The sequence below is a fragment of the Sparus aurata genome, chromosome 1, assembly GCF_900880675.1.
Source record: "Sparus aurata chromosome 1, fSpaAur1.1, whole genome shotgun sequence".
Classification (NCBI taxonomy): domain Eukaryota; kingdom Metazoa; phylum Chordata; class Actinopteri; order Spariformes; family Sparidae; genus Sparus; species Sparus aurata.
Window position 1 is genome coordinate 5054665 of NC_044187.1, and position 15077 is coordinate 5069741.

Here is a 15077-nt window from a genome sequence, read left to right on the forward strand (position 1 = left end):
GTAATTAATCATTTTATAAATACCTTTCAACATTTTTTTTATATATATTCATTTGTATGTATTTATTGACATTGTTTGTGATATCTTAACTCATGTTCTTCTCATCTATTTAGATGAGAATGGCATGTGTAAGATATAATGTAAGCTGCAATGTAATAGCTAAGCTAATATAAGTTATTACATTAACTAAGCTAAGCTTACATAAGTTATCATGTAATTTAAGGATGTATGTTTAATGAATCATTTATTTTGTATGTATTTTTATTTTGTTTTTTAATTCTTTATCTTGTAATGTAATTGTATTTTTTATTGTATGGTTTTTTTTTTCCTTTTTCTTTTTTTTCTGCTGGGTTGTTGTCACTAAATTAGCTAAGATAATCCCTTACATTAGCTAAGATTATTTTAGCTAATGTAAGAGCTACATTGGCTAAGATTATCTTAGTTAATGTAGTGCAGGAGTTGCAGGGAGGAAGCTGAACGTCCAGCTGAGATGCAGACCAAGCTGCATGTCAAACCCAGGTCCATCACAAAGTAAGTATGTTTTTTTTTTTTTTTTTTTTTTTAAAGTGATTCACTTGCATTGAGTGATTTAACTCAATGACTATGTCATTGTCTTTCTTGGATGATCCAGTGAGAAGGACCCCCAGAGGACTGCAGCAGATCTCTCTCCAACGAAGACAACAACCCAGAAGAAAATAAGGGAAGTAATATTTCATTAAATTCTCAACTTTCAATTTAAATATTTACATCAGTCTTTGAACTCTGTAACTAATTTATGTCTTTTAAATCTGGCAACATTTATACAGACTACAGGAAGAAGACCTCCAGAAGACTGCAGCAACAATAAGGGAAGTAATATTTTTGTAAAATGTATACATTTTCTTGTCAAATGTTTACATCAATCTTTGGAACCTGTAACTAATTAATGTCCTTTAAATCTACCAACAGTGATCCAGGAAGAAGACCTCCAGAGGACTGCAGCAAAATAAGGGAAGTAATATTGTTTTCTCTTCAAATGTTTATGCGATGATTTTAAACTAATTCATGTTTCTTTTTAAATTCAGCAACAGTGATCCAGGAAGAAGACTGCAGCAGCTCACTCTCCACTGAAGACGTCAACCCAGCAGCAGAGAAGTAAGGGACATTTAACATTGTATCTTCATTGATCAAGTGCTTAGAGAACACTTCCAACCTACCTGACTAAATGAATGTGTTTAATATTTTAGGAAGAACAACAACTCACAGACTCAGGATGAAGACCTCCAGGGAGAAGGCCTCTGCTTTTCTTTTTTTTTTGGGGAGAAAATAAATTTTATCTCTGTTACAAGATGTCAGTGTATGCCTGTTGAATTATTATTAATTATGTTCCAAGTTTAGTTTTCCTTTGTAACAAGGACCATAGATGAAGATGCTGAGAATGAATGGTAGGTGGTGAAATGAATACAATGTAGCATTGCATTGTAGTATCATGGTATCATATCAAAGCATTGGCAATCCTCATTTCCCGTTGACAATGGAGCTGAGGGAAAAAAATGAATCTTTGTTTTTCAAAGGTCGACATCTCTGGCATACTTTGACGAGACACACCATTGAAACTTTAAAATGTAGATAAAAGTCCAAATTATCAACGTGGGATTCAACTTTTGCTGTAGCTTTCATAGTTTTTTCGTCACGGGGCAAAGCGCACAGCCCACTCTCGCGATTTCCCGGCGGGGAATTGTCTAGTTATTTTTCATCCTCCCGCTCTATTTTGGCACTTTTCACGCACCGCACCGTTGAGCGAATACAAACAAAAAATACATCAAAACGTGCGGCTCGGGCGGACTCGGTATGCTATTATTTTTCTCAGGAAAATATGAATTTTTCGCGACGTGAGTCGCGAAAAACTGCGATAAATTTCCCATAAGGAATGAATGGGGCGAGGTCAAAAAAGTCGCAAATCTGCGACATTTTTCAAACATCTCCTGCTCGGGCATACGTTCACGTGGAAACACCATTCCAGCTTTAAAATGTAGGCACAAGTCCTGAGTATTCAAGTTGTATTTGAACTTTTTTCCTATGTTGTGTAGTTTTTGAACTGTGATCCTTGAATGAAGGTGAGTGATTTTGGAAAAATTCAGGGTTTTCAATGATTGTGTATGGCGGAATGTTCGTGCAGCAGCGTGGAGAGGGCCAACTGACAGAGTGAGAGAGACTCAAAAATTTGCTCAGAAATTTTCTCTTTCCGTGACGATCCTGACCACAAATTGGGCTCAAAAACAGTGATATTTCCCAGAGTTGTAGCCACACTTGTCTTCTTTCTCCCAATGTGTCTACTTTATCGGTAGGATTTACGGTTTTTTAAATTATCGACCGCTAACCGACAAGAGTAGCTCTGAAATGCTCCATTTACTCCAATGTAAATCGGGAGAAGGATTTCCAAAACTGCACGCTTTTTTAACTCGCTGCCATTTCCACATTTCTGAAGCTAGGACCACAAAACTTAATGAGTGTGTTCTTTAAGGCCTTTCTGGCTCGATCGTGAAAAAAATTGTCGATATCATGTAAGATTTTGACCAAATAGCACTAGTTTGACGTCCTAGATGTGAGGCAGAAATTGCTCTCAAATCAGCTCCCTCACAGGCCGTTGCTACGGCCCTTGCCAACGGTCACCTAGCAACCAAAAACAGCTGGGCCAAGAGAGAGAGTGACAGACAGACAGACACTAGACACACATCAGACAGACAGACAGACAGACAGACACACAGGAGACACACATCAGACAGACAGAAAGACAGACAGGAGACACACATCAGACAGACAGACGGACAGACAGACAGAGCGACATGTAGACACACACACAGAGCTGCTTAAGCGTGCTCTCACATGCACACAGACGCACACACACAGTATATTTCCCAGCATTTAAACTACATTAAACGATCATTTTTTCACTCATTCAATGTGCGGCTTGATCGGACTCTGTATGCTATAATTCAGTTTTCTAGAATATTAATCTTTCGCGTCGTAAGACGCGAACAGCTGCGAGACACTTCCCATAAGGAATGAATGGGATGAGGTCAAAAAACTCGCAAGTCTGCGATGTTTTTCAAACATCTCCTGCTCTGGCATACATTCAGCTAGAAACACCATTCCAGCTTTAAAATGTAGGCACAGGTCTTGAGTATTTTTGTTGTATTTGAACTTTTTTCCTATGATGTGTAGTTTTTGAACTGTGATCCTTGAACGATGGTGAGTGATTTTGGAGAAATTCTGGGTTTTCAATGATTGTTTAAGGGGGAATGTTCGTGCAGCAGAGTGGAGAGGGCCAACTGACTCCATCACAGTCCGTTGCTACGGCCCCTGCCAACTGTCACCTAGCAACCGAAATCAGCTGGGCAAAGAGAGAGAGTGACAGACAGACAGACAGACAGACAGACAGGAGACATACATCAGACAGACAGACAGACAGACAGGAGACACACATCGGACAGACAGACAGACAGACAGACAGGAGACACACATGAGACAGACAGACAGACAGAGAGACATGTACACACACACACACACACACACACACACACACACACACACACAGCAATGCTTAAGCGTGCACTCACATGCCCACAAACGCACACACAGTATATTTCCCAACATTTAAACTACATTTAATGATTATTTTTTTGCTCATTCAATGTGCGGCTCGATCGGACTCGGGTTGCTATTATTCAGCTTTACGAAATGTTGATTTTTCACGACATAAGTCGCGAAAACTGCGATAAAGTTTCCCATAAGGAATGAATGGGGGGAGGCCAAAAAAGTCGCAAATCTGCAACGTTTTTCAAACATCTCCTGCTCTGGCATACGTTCACGTAGAAACACCATTTCAGCTTTAAAATGTAGGCACAAGTACTGAGTATTTAAATTGTATTTGAACTTTTTTCCTATGATGTGTAGTTTTTGAACTGTGATCCTTGAATGACGGTGAGTGATTTTGGAGAAATTCTGGGTTTTCAATGATTGTGTATGGCGGAATGTTCGTGCAGCAGAGTGGAGAGGGCCAACTGACAGAGTGAGAGAACTTCAAAAATTTGCTCAGACATTTTCTCTTTCCGTGATGATCCTGGCCACAAATTAGGCTCAAAAACAGTGATATTTTCCAGAGTTTTAGCCACACGTGTCTTCTTTCTCCCAATGTGTCTACTTTATCGGTAGGATTTATGGTTTTGGATTGATTTGCCTCTAACCGACAAGAGTAGCTCTCAACTGCTCCATTCACTCCAATGTAAATCGGGAAGAGGATTTGCAAAACTGCGGCCTTTTTTTAACTCGCTCCTATTACCACATTTCTGAAACTAGGACCACAAAACGTGATGTGTGTGTTCCTTAAGGCCTTTCCCGCTTGATGGTGAGGAAACTTTGCTGATGCCATGTTTGCTTTTTCGTCACGGGGCAAAGCGCACAGCCCACTCTCGCGATTTCCCGGCGGGGAATTGTCTAGTTCTCTCTATTCTCCACCTCTCTTCCCACAGGGCTGCCTGTCTCGTCTTCTGGATTCTTCTGGGACTAACAGCTGTTGAGAGTTGCCAGCTACATTTGCAGCAGGCCCAAAGAACTTCTCCTCACAGCAGCGATGTGAGGTCCTGCTAGTATTCCAGTGTAGTTAATGCCAGCAGCTGCAACGCAGCTGAACTGGGCCTAGATAGCACACAGCATAGCATAGCACAGCTTAGCACAGGACTTTTAGCTCTGGTTGATGGAACGCACATGTGTTAAATCATTGTTCACTGTTTGGATGTTATTGTGATCTCAGGTCAGGTTATTGGTAGTTTGCTTTGCTACACGGCTAATTTGACGTTAGTAGAATTATTCTTCACACAGACTCAGAGTCTTTGCATGCAACCAACCATATTCTATAATCATTATGTCACACACACACACAGTCCTTCAGTCTGAAGCACATCACACCCACATGTGATATCAGTGAGCACATGATGCAAGAACCACGGGTGTTTCTTTTTTGTTCTGCCACACACACACACACACACCTGTATATGGTACATAGTTAGATTATGTGTTTTCATATTTGTGTTAAACAAAAGCCTTTTGAAGCTACATGCTGTCGATTCAATATTGTACAAGGCTGAATGTTGCCAACCTCTACTTTGTCAAGGACTCCAAAATCCATTCAACCATCACTAGCTGTTATGGTCATTTTGCTGGTAATTAAAGTTTATTGTTCATCAGAGTTACAAACGGTTTAGTACCTATTTCTGAGACTGATTTTGTGAAATGGCTATCTTTTCCCTTCTTCGAGGGTGGTGCCCTAAGCTGATCTAATCTGAATTGGATCTCATTTATCAAAATTAATATTTATCCCCGATTAATTATTATTGATAGTCAAATTTAACCCAAAACCCAATTAATACTACACTACTTATGGTGCCCCGAGTGAGACAGCATCCTCAATGTGTTATATTAATTACAGCATAATGTTGCATGAAGCATTACAATTCACTTAGATAATTATTAAATATTTATGAGTTTGTATCATTACCTCATTCATTTTGTAAATATTAACATCTGAGTTTAATTGTCTTCTCCAAAAACTACATAGTGCCCCTTTAATATAACCCTGTGCTGGGTACATTGTTGGACAGTATTTCATTAATTGTGTGTATTTAACCAAAGTTCACAAGTTTTGAAGTAATTTCGGTATAACATTTTGCCCTTCCACTGCAGCAGATCCTTCACATTATCTTAATTCTGGTCATGAATTGAGGAGAACACAGAAAAGTATGAGAGGGTGATAAAAGGAAAAGGAAATGATTCATGTGGATGAAGAAAGTAGGTAAAGAAGGGCAAGGTAGGATCTTTCTGTTTATACCTGTGCTCTGTTGTCTGGTCTCTCCTCAGCCTCAGAATGGTGTTGCAAAAACCTCACTCTTCTGATGAGACAATAAAAGCTCCAAACAAAGAAACAAACAAATGATGTAACTCATCGTAGACTTTAGAAGATAGGTTAATACTTTTTTGGGTATACATTCGTACAATGCTCAAATGCACATGGTCAGATTCAAACTAGGACCACAGCAGTCTCTGTACATGAGGTACATACTCTACCAACTGAGCTGCGGTACCTCAAAACATGTTCTTAAAACAAGCTTGATATCATACGGACTACAGGGCCAATAACTCCGTCATTGTACATATGTTAGTCTTACGTTTAAGATGTAAAGTAAATTCAATCACAGAGAAACTGAACTGCTCACCTGATGCAGAACAAGACCAAGAGGAGTATAAAGACCAGAATAACAGCAGTGGTTAAGAGAGCAACTGGTAACTTCCGTGTTGCTGGGAATCAGTGACAGAGAACAAACACTGGAAGTTACAAGAATTATTGGGTCAAAATGTGACTGTTAGAGAGATGCTTCATTAGATCAGAGTTGCTTACAACGGACGTGGACAAAGGAGATTTAAGTAGTGTCTGTACTTACACTTTGAAAACGTTAACTTTTCCTCTGGACTCGCCATTGCTGCAGCTTACCTCTACTAGTTTGTGTGTGTGAGGCTGCTGTATGCATGTGTGGCTTGTGTGTTAACTGAACACTGCCTCTGATTGGCTTACAAACTATTACTCTACTTTAGCCAATCATCATTACTTATGCGGTTGTCTGGCCCCTCCCTCCTCCCTCACCATAGAGAAAAAAACAGCGTCAATGAGTAGCTTCAGTTTGTAACACGCCACATTTAATTGTTGGTAACGGTAACAGCGTTGTAACGATGGAAATAGTAATAATTTGGATAACCTGTTAATGAAAAAAAGTAACGCTGTTCGTTGAGCCATTTATTTTAACACCGTTATTACCATCACTGGTCATGGTACAACTCATCTTTTTCCATAACATTAACTATAGTTTATTATAACATTTAAGAAGAACGGAAACAATGAACGCTGGATATCAGGTAACATTAGAGTTATGTAGAACACTCTTAAATATAGTTGGTCTGCTTTTAGCCCAAAATGCATTGCCTCAAAGCTATACATACATACAAACTGACTTTTATATGTATCTATGCTGACTTCTACGTATATACATACTCACTTTTATGTATATATAAACAGTAACTTTTATGTATGTACATACTTACTCATGCATACGTACTCGCTTTTACAAACATATGTATTCAATTCATACAGATATGCATTCTCATATGTGTTAACATTACTGAGAGTATCTGTGTGCAAGTGAAGTGTCTATTTTTGGCGTAATTGAAGCTTAATTGGCGAAGTTTCAGGAGCAGCACCACACCTCAACAGCGCCAACTTCCTTATTTCTATAAATAACCACCTGACCCTCTCCTCTGCTTCGCTCTCGTATTTTGCGCTCTCGCACCCAGAAACGAGATCACGCGACATCGCCTCGCCCGAGCACATCCAAACTTTTGTACGAGCAACATCAGGCTCTACTCACCTCATCATGGACTTCGTATCACTATCCCCGTCGGACAATCTTTCAGACGAGATCAGGATCACCATTCATATGAAGCCGACAACTTTCCCGTCACCTCCGTACCCGAGACCCCGATTCCAGTGGCCCTACAGCCGTCTAGGACGCGAGCGAGTCCGAAGAACACCAACTTCGTCTCATCCCCCGTGTCTCCCAGCCCACCTCCTTCCACAGCAAAGAGAGGATGAGGAAATTCCGGAACAGAAAATCACCGTTGCTGCAGTTTGCCACAGTTCGCCGACTCCTTCACCACCAAGAAGTGAAGCCTCCCGCCATCGTTCCGCCAACACCGGCCGAACAACTCGCCGGTCGCAACGTCTCCACGCTCCGGTGAGTTCCCCCGACCAGCTTTCATCTTCTAAAATCACCGATTGGACAGTAGCCACTCCCCAGAAAAAACTTTAAACGACAAATGAATTCTGTTTCACCGAATGGACTATGAAGCCAAACTTTCTCCACACGCATGTTAGCTTCTTCCGTCAACACCAGCTCTCTTCCGGGTGACGTCATCATGTGCACCCCAACACGTCGCAACGTTGACGCTCCTGTTAAAAGGGACAGTACAATTAAATACTACAGCCCAAAGACAGCAGAAAGCTCATAGACAACAGAAAGTGCAGCAGCAAAAGTGGAGACAGAGATCCTCAGCCAGATCAAATGACTCTAGAGTTTCTGCTACCACCTCTCGTCATCACTCTTCTCCAAAGGGAGTGCCCAGATGGATTTCAGGACCCTCTAATTCCCATCAGGATTTTCATTATCGACACCAGCAACCTACAACATCTAGGGCAACGTCATGGTGCCTACTGCCATCCAGTTCTAGCCATCACAACAGCCAATCTTTGAAAGAAAAAAAAAAAAAACTCATGGCCGCTCATCCGTTAACACCAGATCGCTTCCGGGTGACATCATCACGCACACCCTTACAGGCAGTGACGTCGACGCTCTTGTTAAAGGGACAGTACAATCAAATAATACAGCCCAAAGAAAATAGAAAGAGCAGCAGCAAAAGCAGAGACAGAGATCCTCTGCCAGATCAAACAACTCCAGAGTTTCCGCCACCACTTCTCGTCATCACTACACTCCAGAGGGAGCGCCCAGATGGATTACAGGACCCTCCAACTTCCATCAGGATTATCATCATCAGCCACAGCAACCCACAACCTCAAGGGCAAACGCCACAGCGCCTACCGCCATCCAGTTCCAGCCATCACCGCAGCTAACCTTTGCGGGGGCTCCTGGCACAGGGATGCCAGTGCCCCCTAGTACCTACTTCCAGCAACCACAGCAGCCTGTTCCAGCCACAGCTCCTGGCACCGGGATGCCAGCGCCCTCTGCTTCCTGTGTCCAGCAACCACAGGAGCTCGCTTCAACCGGGGCTCCTGGTACCAAGATGCCAGCGCCCCCTGCTTCCTGTTTCCAGCAACCACAGCAGCTCGCTTCAACCGGGGCTCCTGGTACCGAGATGCCAGCGCCCCCTGCTTCCTGTTTCCAGCAACCACAGCAGCTCGCTTCAACCGGGGCTCCTGGTACCGAGATGCCAGCGCCCCCGGCTTCCTGTTTTCAGCAACCACTGCAGCTCGCTTCAACTGGGGCTCCGGTCTGTATATAAAAAATTACTGTCAATTCTTCCACTACATCATGTAAATATGTATGTACGTCGATTCGATTCGATTTTATTTCCCTTTTTAATTATAGTGTCTATTCTATTGTCTATTTTGCTATTGCTCCGTTCTCGTAATATTCTGCTGCTGCGACAAATAAATTTCCCCGTCTGCGGGACATTAAAGGATACTGATTCTGATTCTGATCCTGGCACCGAGATGCCAGCGCCCTCTGCTTCCTGTTTCCAGCAACCACATCAGCTCGCTTCAAACTGGGCTCCTGGCACCGAGATGCCAGCGCCCTCTGCTTCCTGTTTCCAGCAACCACAGCAGCTGGCTTCAAACGGGGCTCCTGGCACTGAGATGCCAGCGCCATCTGCTTCCTGTTTCCATCAACCACAGCAGCTCGCTTCAACCGGGGCTCCGGTCTGTATATAAAAAATTACTGTCCATTCTTGCACTACATCATGTAAATATGTATATACGTCGATTCAATTCTATTTTCTTTCCCTTTTTAATTATAGTGTCTATTCTATTGTCTATTTTGCTATTGTTCTGTTCTCGTGATATTCTGCTGCTGCGACAAATAAATTTCCCCGTCTGCGGGACATTAAAGGATTCTGATTCTGATTCTGATCCTGGCACCGAGATGCCAGCGCCCTCTGCTTCCTGTTTCGAGCAACCACATCAGCTCGCTTCAAACGGGGCTCCTGGCACCGAGATGCCAGCGCCCTCTGCTTCCTGTTTCCATCAACCACAGCAGCTCGCTTCAACCGGGGCTCCGGTCTGTATATAAAAAATTACTGTCCATTCTTCCACTACATCATGTAAATATGTATATACGTCGATTCGATTCTATTTTATTTCCCTTTTTAATTATAGTGTCTATTCTATTGTCTATTTTGCTATTGCTCCGTTCTCGTAATATTCTGCTGCTGCGACAAATAAATTTCCCCGTCTGCGGGACATTAAAGGATACTGATTCTGATTCTGATCCTGGCACCGAGATGCCAGCGCCCTCTGCTTCCTGTTTCCAGCAACCACATCAGCTCGCTTCAAACTGGGCTCCTGGCACCGAGATGCCAGCGCCCTCTGCTTCCTGTTTCCAGCAACCACAGCAGCTGGCTTCAAACGGGGCTCCTGGCACTGAGATGCCAGCGCCATCTGCTTCCTGTTTCCATCAACCACAGCAGCTCGCTTCAACCGGGGCTCCGGTCTGTATATAAAAAATTACTGTCCATTCTTGCACTACATCATGTAAATATGTATATACGTCGATTCAATTCTATTTTCTTTCCCTTTTTAATTATAGTGTCTATTCTATTGTCTATTTTGCTATTGTTCTGGTCTCGTGATATTCTGCTGCTGCGACAAATAAATTTCCCCGTCTGCGGGACATTAAAGGATACTGATTCTGATTCTGATCCTGGCACCGAGATGACAGAGCCCTCTGCTTTCTGTTTCCAGCAACCACAGCAACTCGCTTCAACCGGAGCTCCTGGCACCGAGATGCCAGAGCCCCCTGCTTCCCGTTTCCAGCAACCACAGCAGCTCACTTCAACCAGGGCTCCTGGCACCGAGATGCCAGCGCCCCCTGCTTCCCGTTTCAAGCAACCACAGCAGCTCGCTTCAACCGGGGCTCCTGGCACCGAGATGCCAGCGCCCCCTGCTTCCCGTTTCAAGCAACCACAGCTGCTAGCTTCAACCGGGGCTCATGGCACCAAGATGCCAGCGCCCTCTGCCGCCTATTTCCAGCAACCACAGCAGATTGCTTCAACCGGGGCTCCTGGCACCATGATGCCAGCGCCCTCTGCTTCCTGTTTCCATCAACAACAGCACCTCTCTTCAACCAAGGCTCCTGGCACCAAGATGCCAGCGCCCTCTGCCGCCTAATTCCAGCAACCACAGCACCTCGCTTCAACCAGGGCTGCCCTACGCCGGGATGCAGGGAGCTTCCATCTCCCAGCTCCATCAGTCCCAGCAGCTCATGTCGGCTGGGGTCGTCGGCACCGAGATGCCAGCACCCGTTCTTCCCCCTCAGCAGGCAACCACTAATTTCACCTTATACACAGCTACCCACACTGAGCCGCACAAAAAAACAAACGAGAGCTTCAGCCTTCTCTCCCCTGTCGTTGGCAGCTCCACCAGCACCCATACCTCCAGAACAGATGTCATCTACCCCTTCTGTCATCTTTCCTGTAATCAACGGCAGAGATAAGAAAGGCAGGCCCGTCATGCACCAAGGAGGTCGTTCGATTTGCAACGGCTTCAACAGTACCGGATGCACCATGTCCCAGTGCCGCTTTCTCCACGTTTACTCCTTCTGCGACGGGGGCCACGCCCACCCCGAATGCCCGTACAACCTACCTCGCCAAAGCTAGTTTCTCATAAAGGACTTGAAGAAGGTTTGTTACCCAGGACTTCCACACAATCATCTATCTCTTTCAAAATCAAAATCTTCAGTCGACCATAACCGAGCCAGATTTAGTCGACCGCACGCTAGCTAAGGAAGTTAAGGAAGGTCCAGGAACAGACCAGTGCTTTCAAAGTCCTTCCTATTCACCCTGACTTCTGCGGTTTCTTCAGAATCCACTGGCGTGGTACATATTACTTCGCTGTTAGGCTCATCCCAGTCTAAACTCTTCGACACCCCACCTGAAGCCCTCAGCTGGATCCAGTCTAACAATTTCCAACCACCTCATCGCCACCCGCTTCCGGCCTGGTTACCCTGATTTCAGTCTTCTCTGACCTCGGGGTCCCATTGTCGCAGAGAAAACAGAGGGCCCCTCCACATCCCTTGAGTTTCTCGGAATCATTCTTGACACAAACAAGTTTTAGACTTCATTACCGGTCGGAAAGCTCAACCGAACCTTCTTCTGCGCCCCGTGCCGCACCAAACGTCAAATTCTGTCCCTTCTGGGCCACATCAACTTCACCTTACGCATTATTCCCCAAGGGCGAGCCTTTATCTCCAACCTACCATCCATCGCTTCTTCCGTCCCATCACTCTTGACCTCCATCTCCCTGGATTGCTCGAGCCTTGCCGAAATCCGTCCGTGACTCAACCTTCTCACCAACTGGAATGGAATCACTTTCTTTTACGATGACCAACCGACTCACTCGCACGACATCCATCTGTACATCGATGCTGCCCCTTAGGCCGGTTTTGGGGGGTTTCCACAATGGAAGATGGTTTGCGGCAGAATCGCCCCCGAAGCTCGCTAATGAATGCCAGAAGTTCAGAAGCTTGGCACCTCACGCAGACACCTTCCCTACGCCGGTCGGGCGTCGACATTCAACTCGTAAATCCTGCGCTTATACCCCTGAGAAGCGACTCCTAGAGCTCTATCATCAACAGCCTATCACCCTCGACCCTCTCTTCCTACTGGACAGCTTGGAAAGCTTTCATTACTTTCACGACCAATACAACACAATCTTTCCGTCATTCGATCTCATCACCACGACTTCTTTCAATACTTACGCCCATTCATCATGACAAATCACACATCACCAAGCTTACCTTAGCGGTATCAGCTTCTTTCCAAGACAATAACCGGCTGTTCGTTAACAGTTCGTTAAGCCCTCGCCGTCTTCCTCTTAATGCCGACTTGCTGTTAATCTGCCTCCACACAATCCGTTCCGGGTACGGCACTCCTCAAGTCGCCGAAACCCTGGAAGCCATGTTCTTGCTTGCCTTTTTGGTTTCCTCAGATGCTCCAAATTCACCTCCTCAACCATTCACTTCGACTCAACCCGTCATGCTTGCATTTCTGACTTGTCTCACTTTTCATACGACACTATGGTGTTCCACTTAAAGTATTTCTCGATTGTTTACACACATTTTCTGAAAGCATGCCTCATGCTCTCAGAACTCTACACACAAATCAAAAATCACACACACAATGGGCAAAACCCCTCAATTCTCCTGCAAAATTAAACTTTACATTCAAAACAATGTTATTTCTTCTCAAAATGGTATTTTGTTTTCAAATGACACACACAAACCATCAAATGAATAGACATTTATAAGAACCAGATGAACACTGATGTGCTCAGTGTAAAACACTATGATGAATGGAAAACACTTCTTCTTCATTCATCATAATGACTTAGGCCTTTCTTGTTCAGTTACACTTACTACAGTCAGTACATACATAAGTGTGATGTAAAATATTTGAGAATATTGTTTTTATACTCACACAAATACACGGTAACAGATATATTTTATTTTTCCCACAAAAACAATGTACACAGTGTACATCTCAACCAACACAAAGTGCATATACAACAATATATGGTCTACATACAAAACAACAGAAGAATTTACTGTACACAGTTACAGTAAAAAAAAAACAAAAAAAAAACTGTGCAGCATGCTCTCCTCTGTTTCGGTCTGGCCACAGCACCTCATCCACATCACAAGCAATGTTTTCCCTGGCCAAGTAGCAAGAGAAACATCACCTAGCATGGTGAATCCAGCCATGAAAAGCACAAACTGCTATATATCCACGTGTATCTTCCATAGCTTGGAGAAGGGGTATACACATTTGTGGATTTGTGGATTTCGGTCATACAATATACAAAAAATTCTCAATAGGATTGAGGAATGGAGAATATGGAGGGAGATAAAGCGTGGTTGGGCAGTGAACCAGTTACGAACCAGAGCAGCCCAGTGGAAACTTACGTTGTCCCAAATGACAATGTACCTGAGCTGCTCTGGTGGAATGAGTGTGTTGTGTAGGGTGTCTAGGTGTTTGCCCATTTGATGAGTCAGTGTGCATAGTAGGGCAATTCACTTTGGAATTTTGAATGACAGAGTGTTCTTTGTGAAAGCAAGAGATTTGCTTTATGAATATTGTGCCAAATGCAGAGAATTGTGTGTAGTGTTTTGAAAAAAGTGTGTTTTAGAACTGCAATTTGAGTGTAAAGCAGGAATTGTGCTTGTAGTTTAGCAGTTGGTTCAGGGGGTTGGTGCATGAGTTACATGTTGTGGTCATTGTGTCTCAAGTACCAGTTTTTGTGTGTAAACAATTGAGAAAAACTGTAAAGCAAACCAAAACCAATCAATTTGGTCCGTCTACACCCGTCTTTTTCAACAAGGTCCAATCACCACTGAATCCCTTCGAAACCCTCGCAAATTTCTCGCAATTACGTAAATCTCACAACAATGACAGATCCTCTCTTCATCTCCGAACGCGGCCAAGTGGCTACTCAATTCTGGTTCCACCATCACTTTCGCCACATGCTCTCATTGTCGGATATTTTGCCTGACAACTACTCTGGACAATCCTGCAGAATCGGAGCTGCCACTTCAGCCTCCCGTATGGCTTCCCAGAACACTTCATACTCTCATGGGCCGCTGGTCCTCCCAAACGTACCACCGCTACATCCGTTCAGATCTCAAAAATCTCAGATCCGCTCCATCTCTTCTCAAGTAATTGGAGGTTTTTGGGGGTCCGTCGCTGCCCGGGAGCGGCGGCGGATTCTCTACAAGAATCCCCACAACGCACTCGAAGAACTCAAAAGAACCAAGATCTTCGACACTTCGTTTTCCTTTGTCACTAATAAATCCTTAAACGCATCTCGTTGATGGTGTGGTCCTTGCTAGTGAATTGAAGCTTAATTGGCGAAGTTTCAGGAGCAGGACCACACCTCAACAGCGCCAACTTCCGCATTTCTATAAATAACCACCTGACCCTCTCCACTGCTTCGCTCTCATATTCTGCTCCCCCCCCCCCCTACAAGAATCCCCACAACGCACTCGAAGAACTCAAAAGAACCAAGATCTTCGACACTTCGTTTTCCTTTGTAACTAATAAATCCTTAAATGCATCTCGTTGATGGTGTGGTCCTTGCTAGTGAAACGGCTTCTCATTACAAACAACAGATTTTTTTATTTATTATTATTATTATTATTATTTTTTTTTTTTATTAACATGTGTGAGAGAAGTTGTTTTTGTCAAAAGTTTCACTAAAATAAAAA

General features: G+C 43.8%; 1 long non-coding RNA gene across 1 annotated transcript; it reads left to right on the forward strand.

Moving 5' to 3' along the window:
- Window positions 1-334: 334 nt before the first annotated feature.
- LOC115587610 (uncharacterized) lies at window positions 335-1303 on the forward strand. Its single transcript, XR_003985090.1, has 3 exons — window positions 335-531; window positions 632-1134; window positions 1227-1303. It is a non-coding gene; the product is annotated as an uncharacterized LOC115587610 (long non-coding RNA).
- Window positions 1304-15077: the final 13774 nt, after the last annotated feature.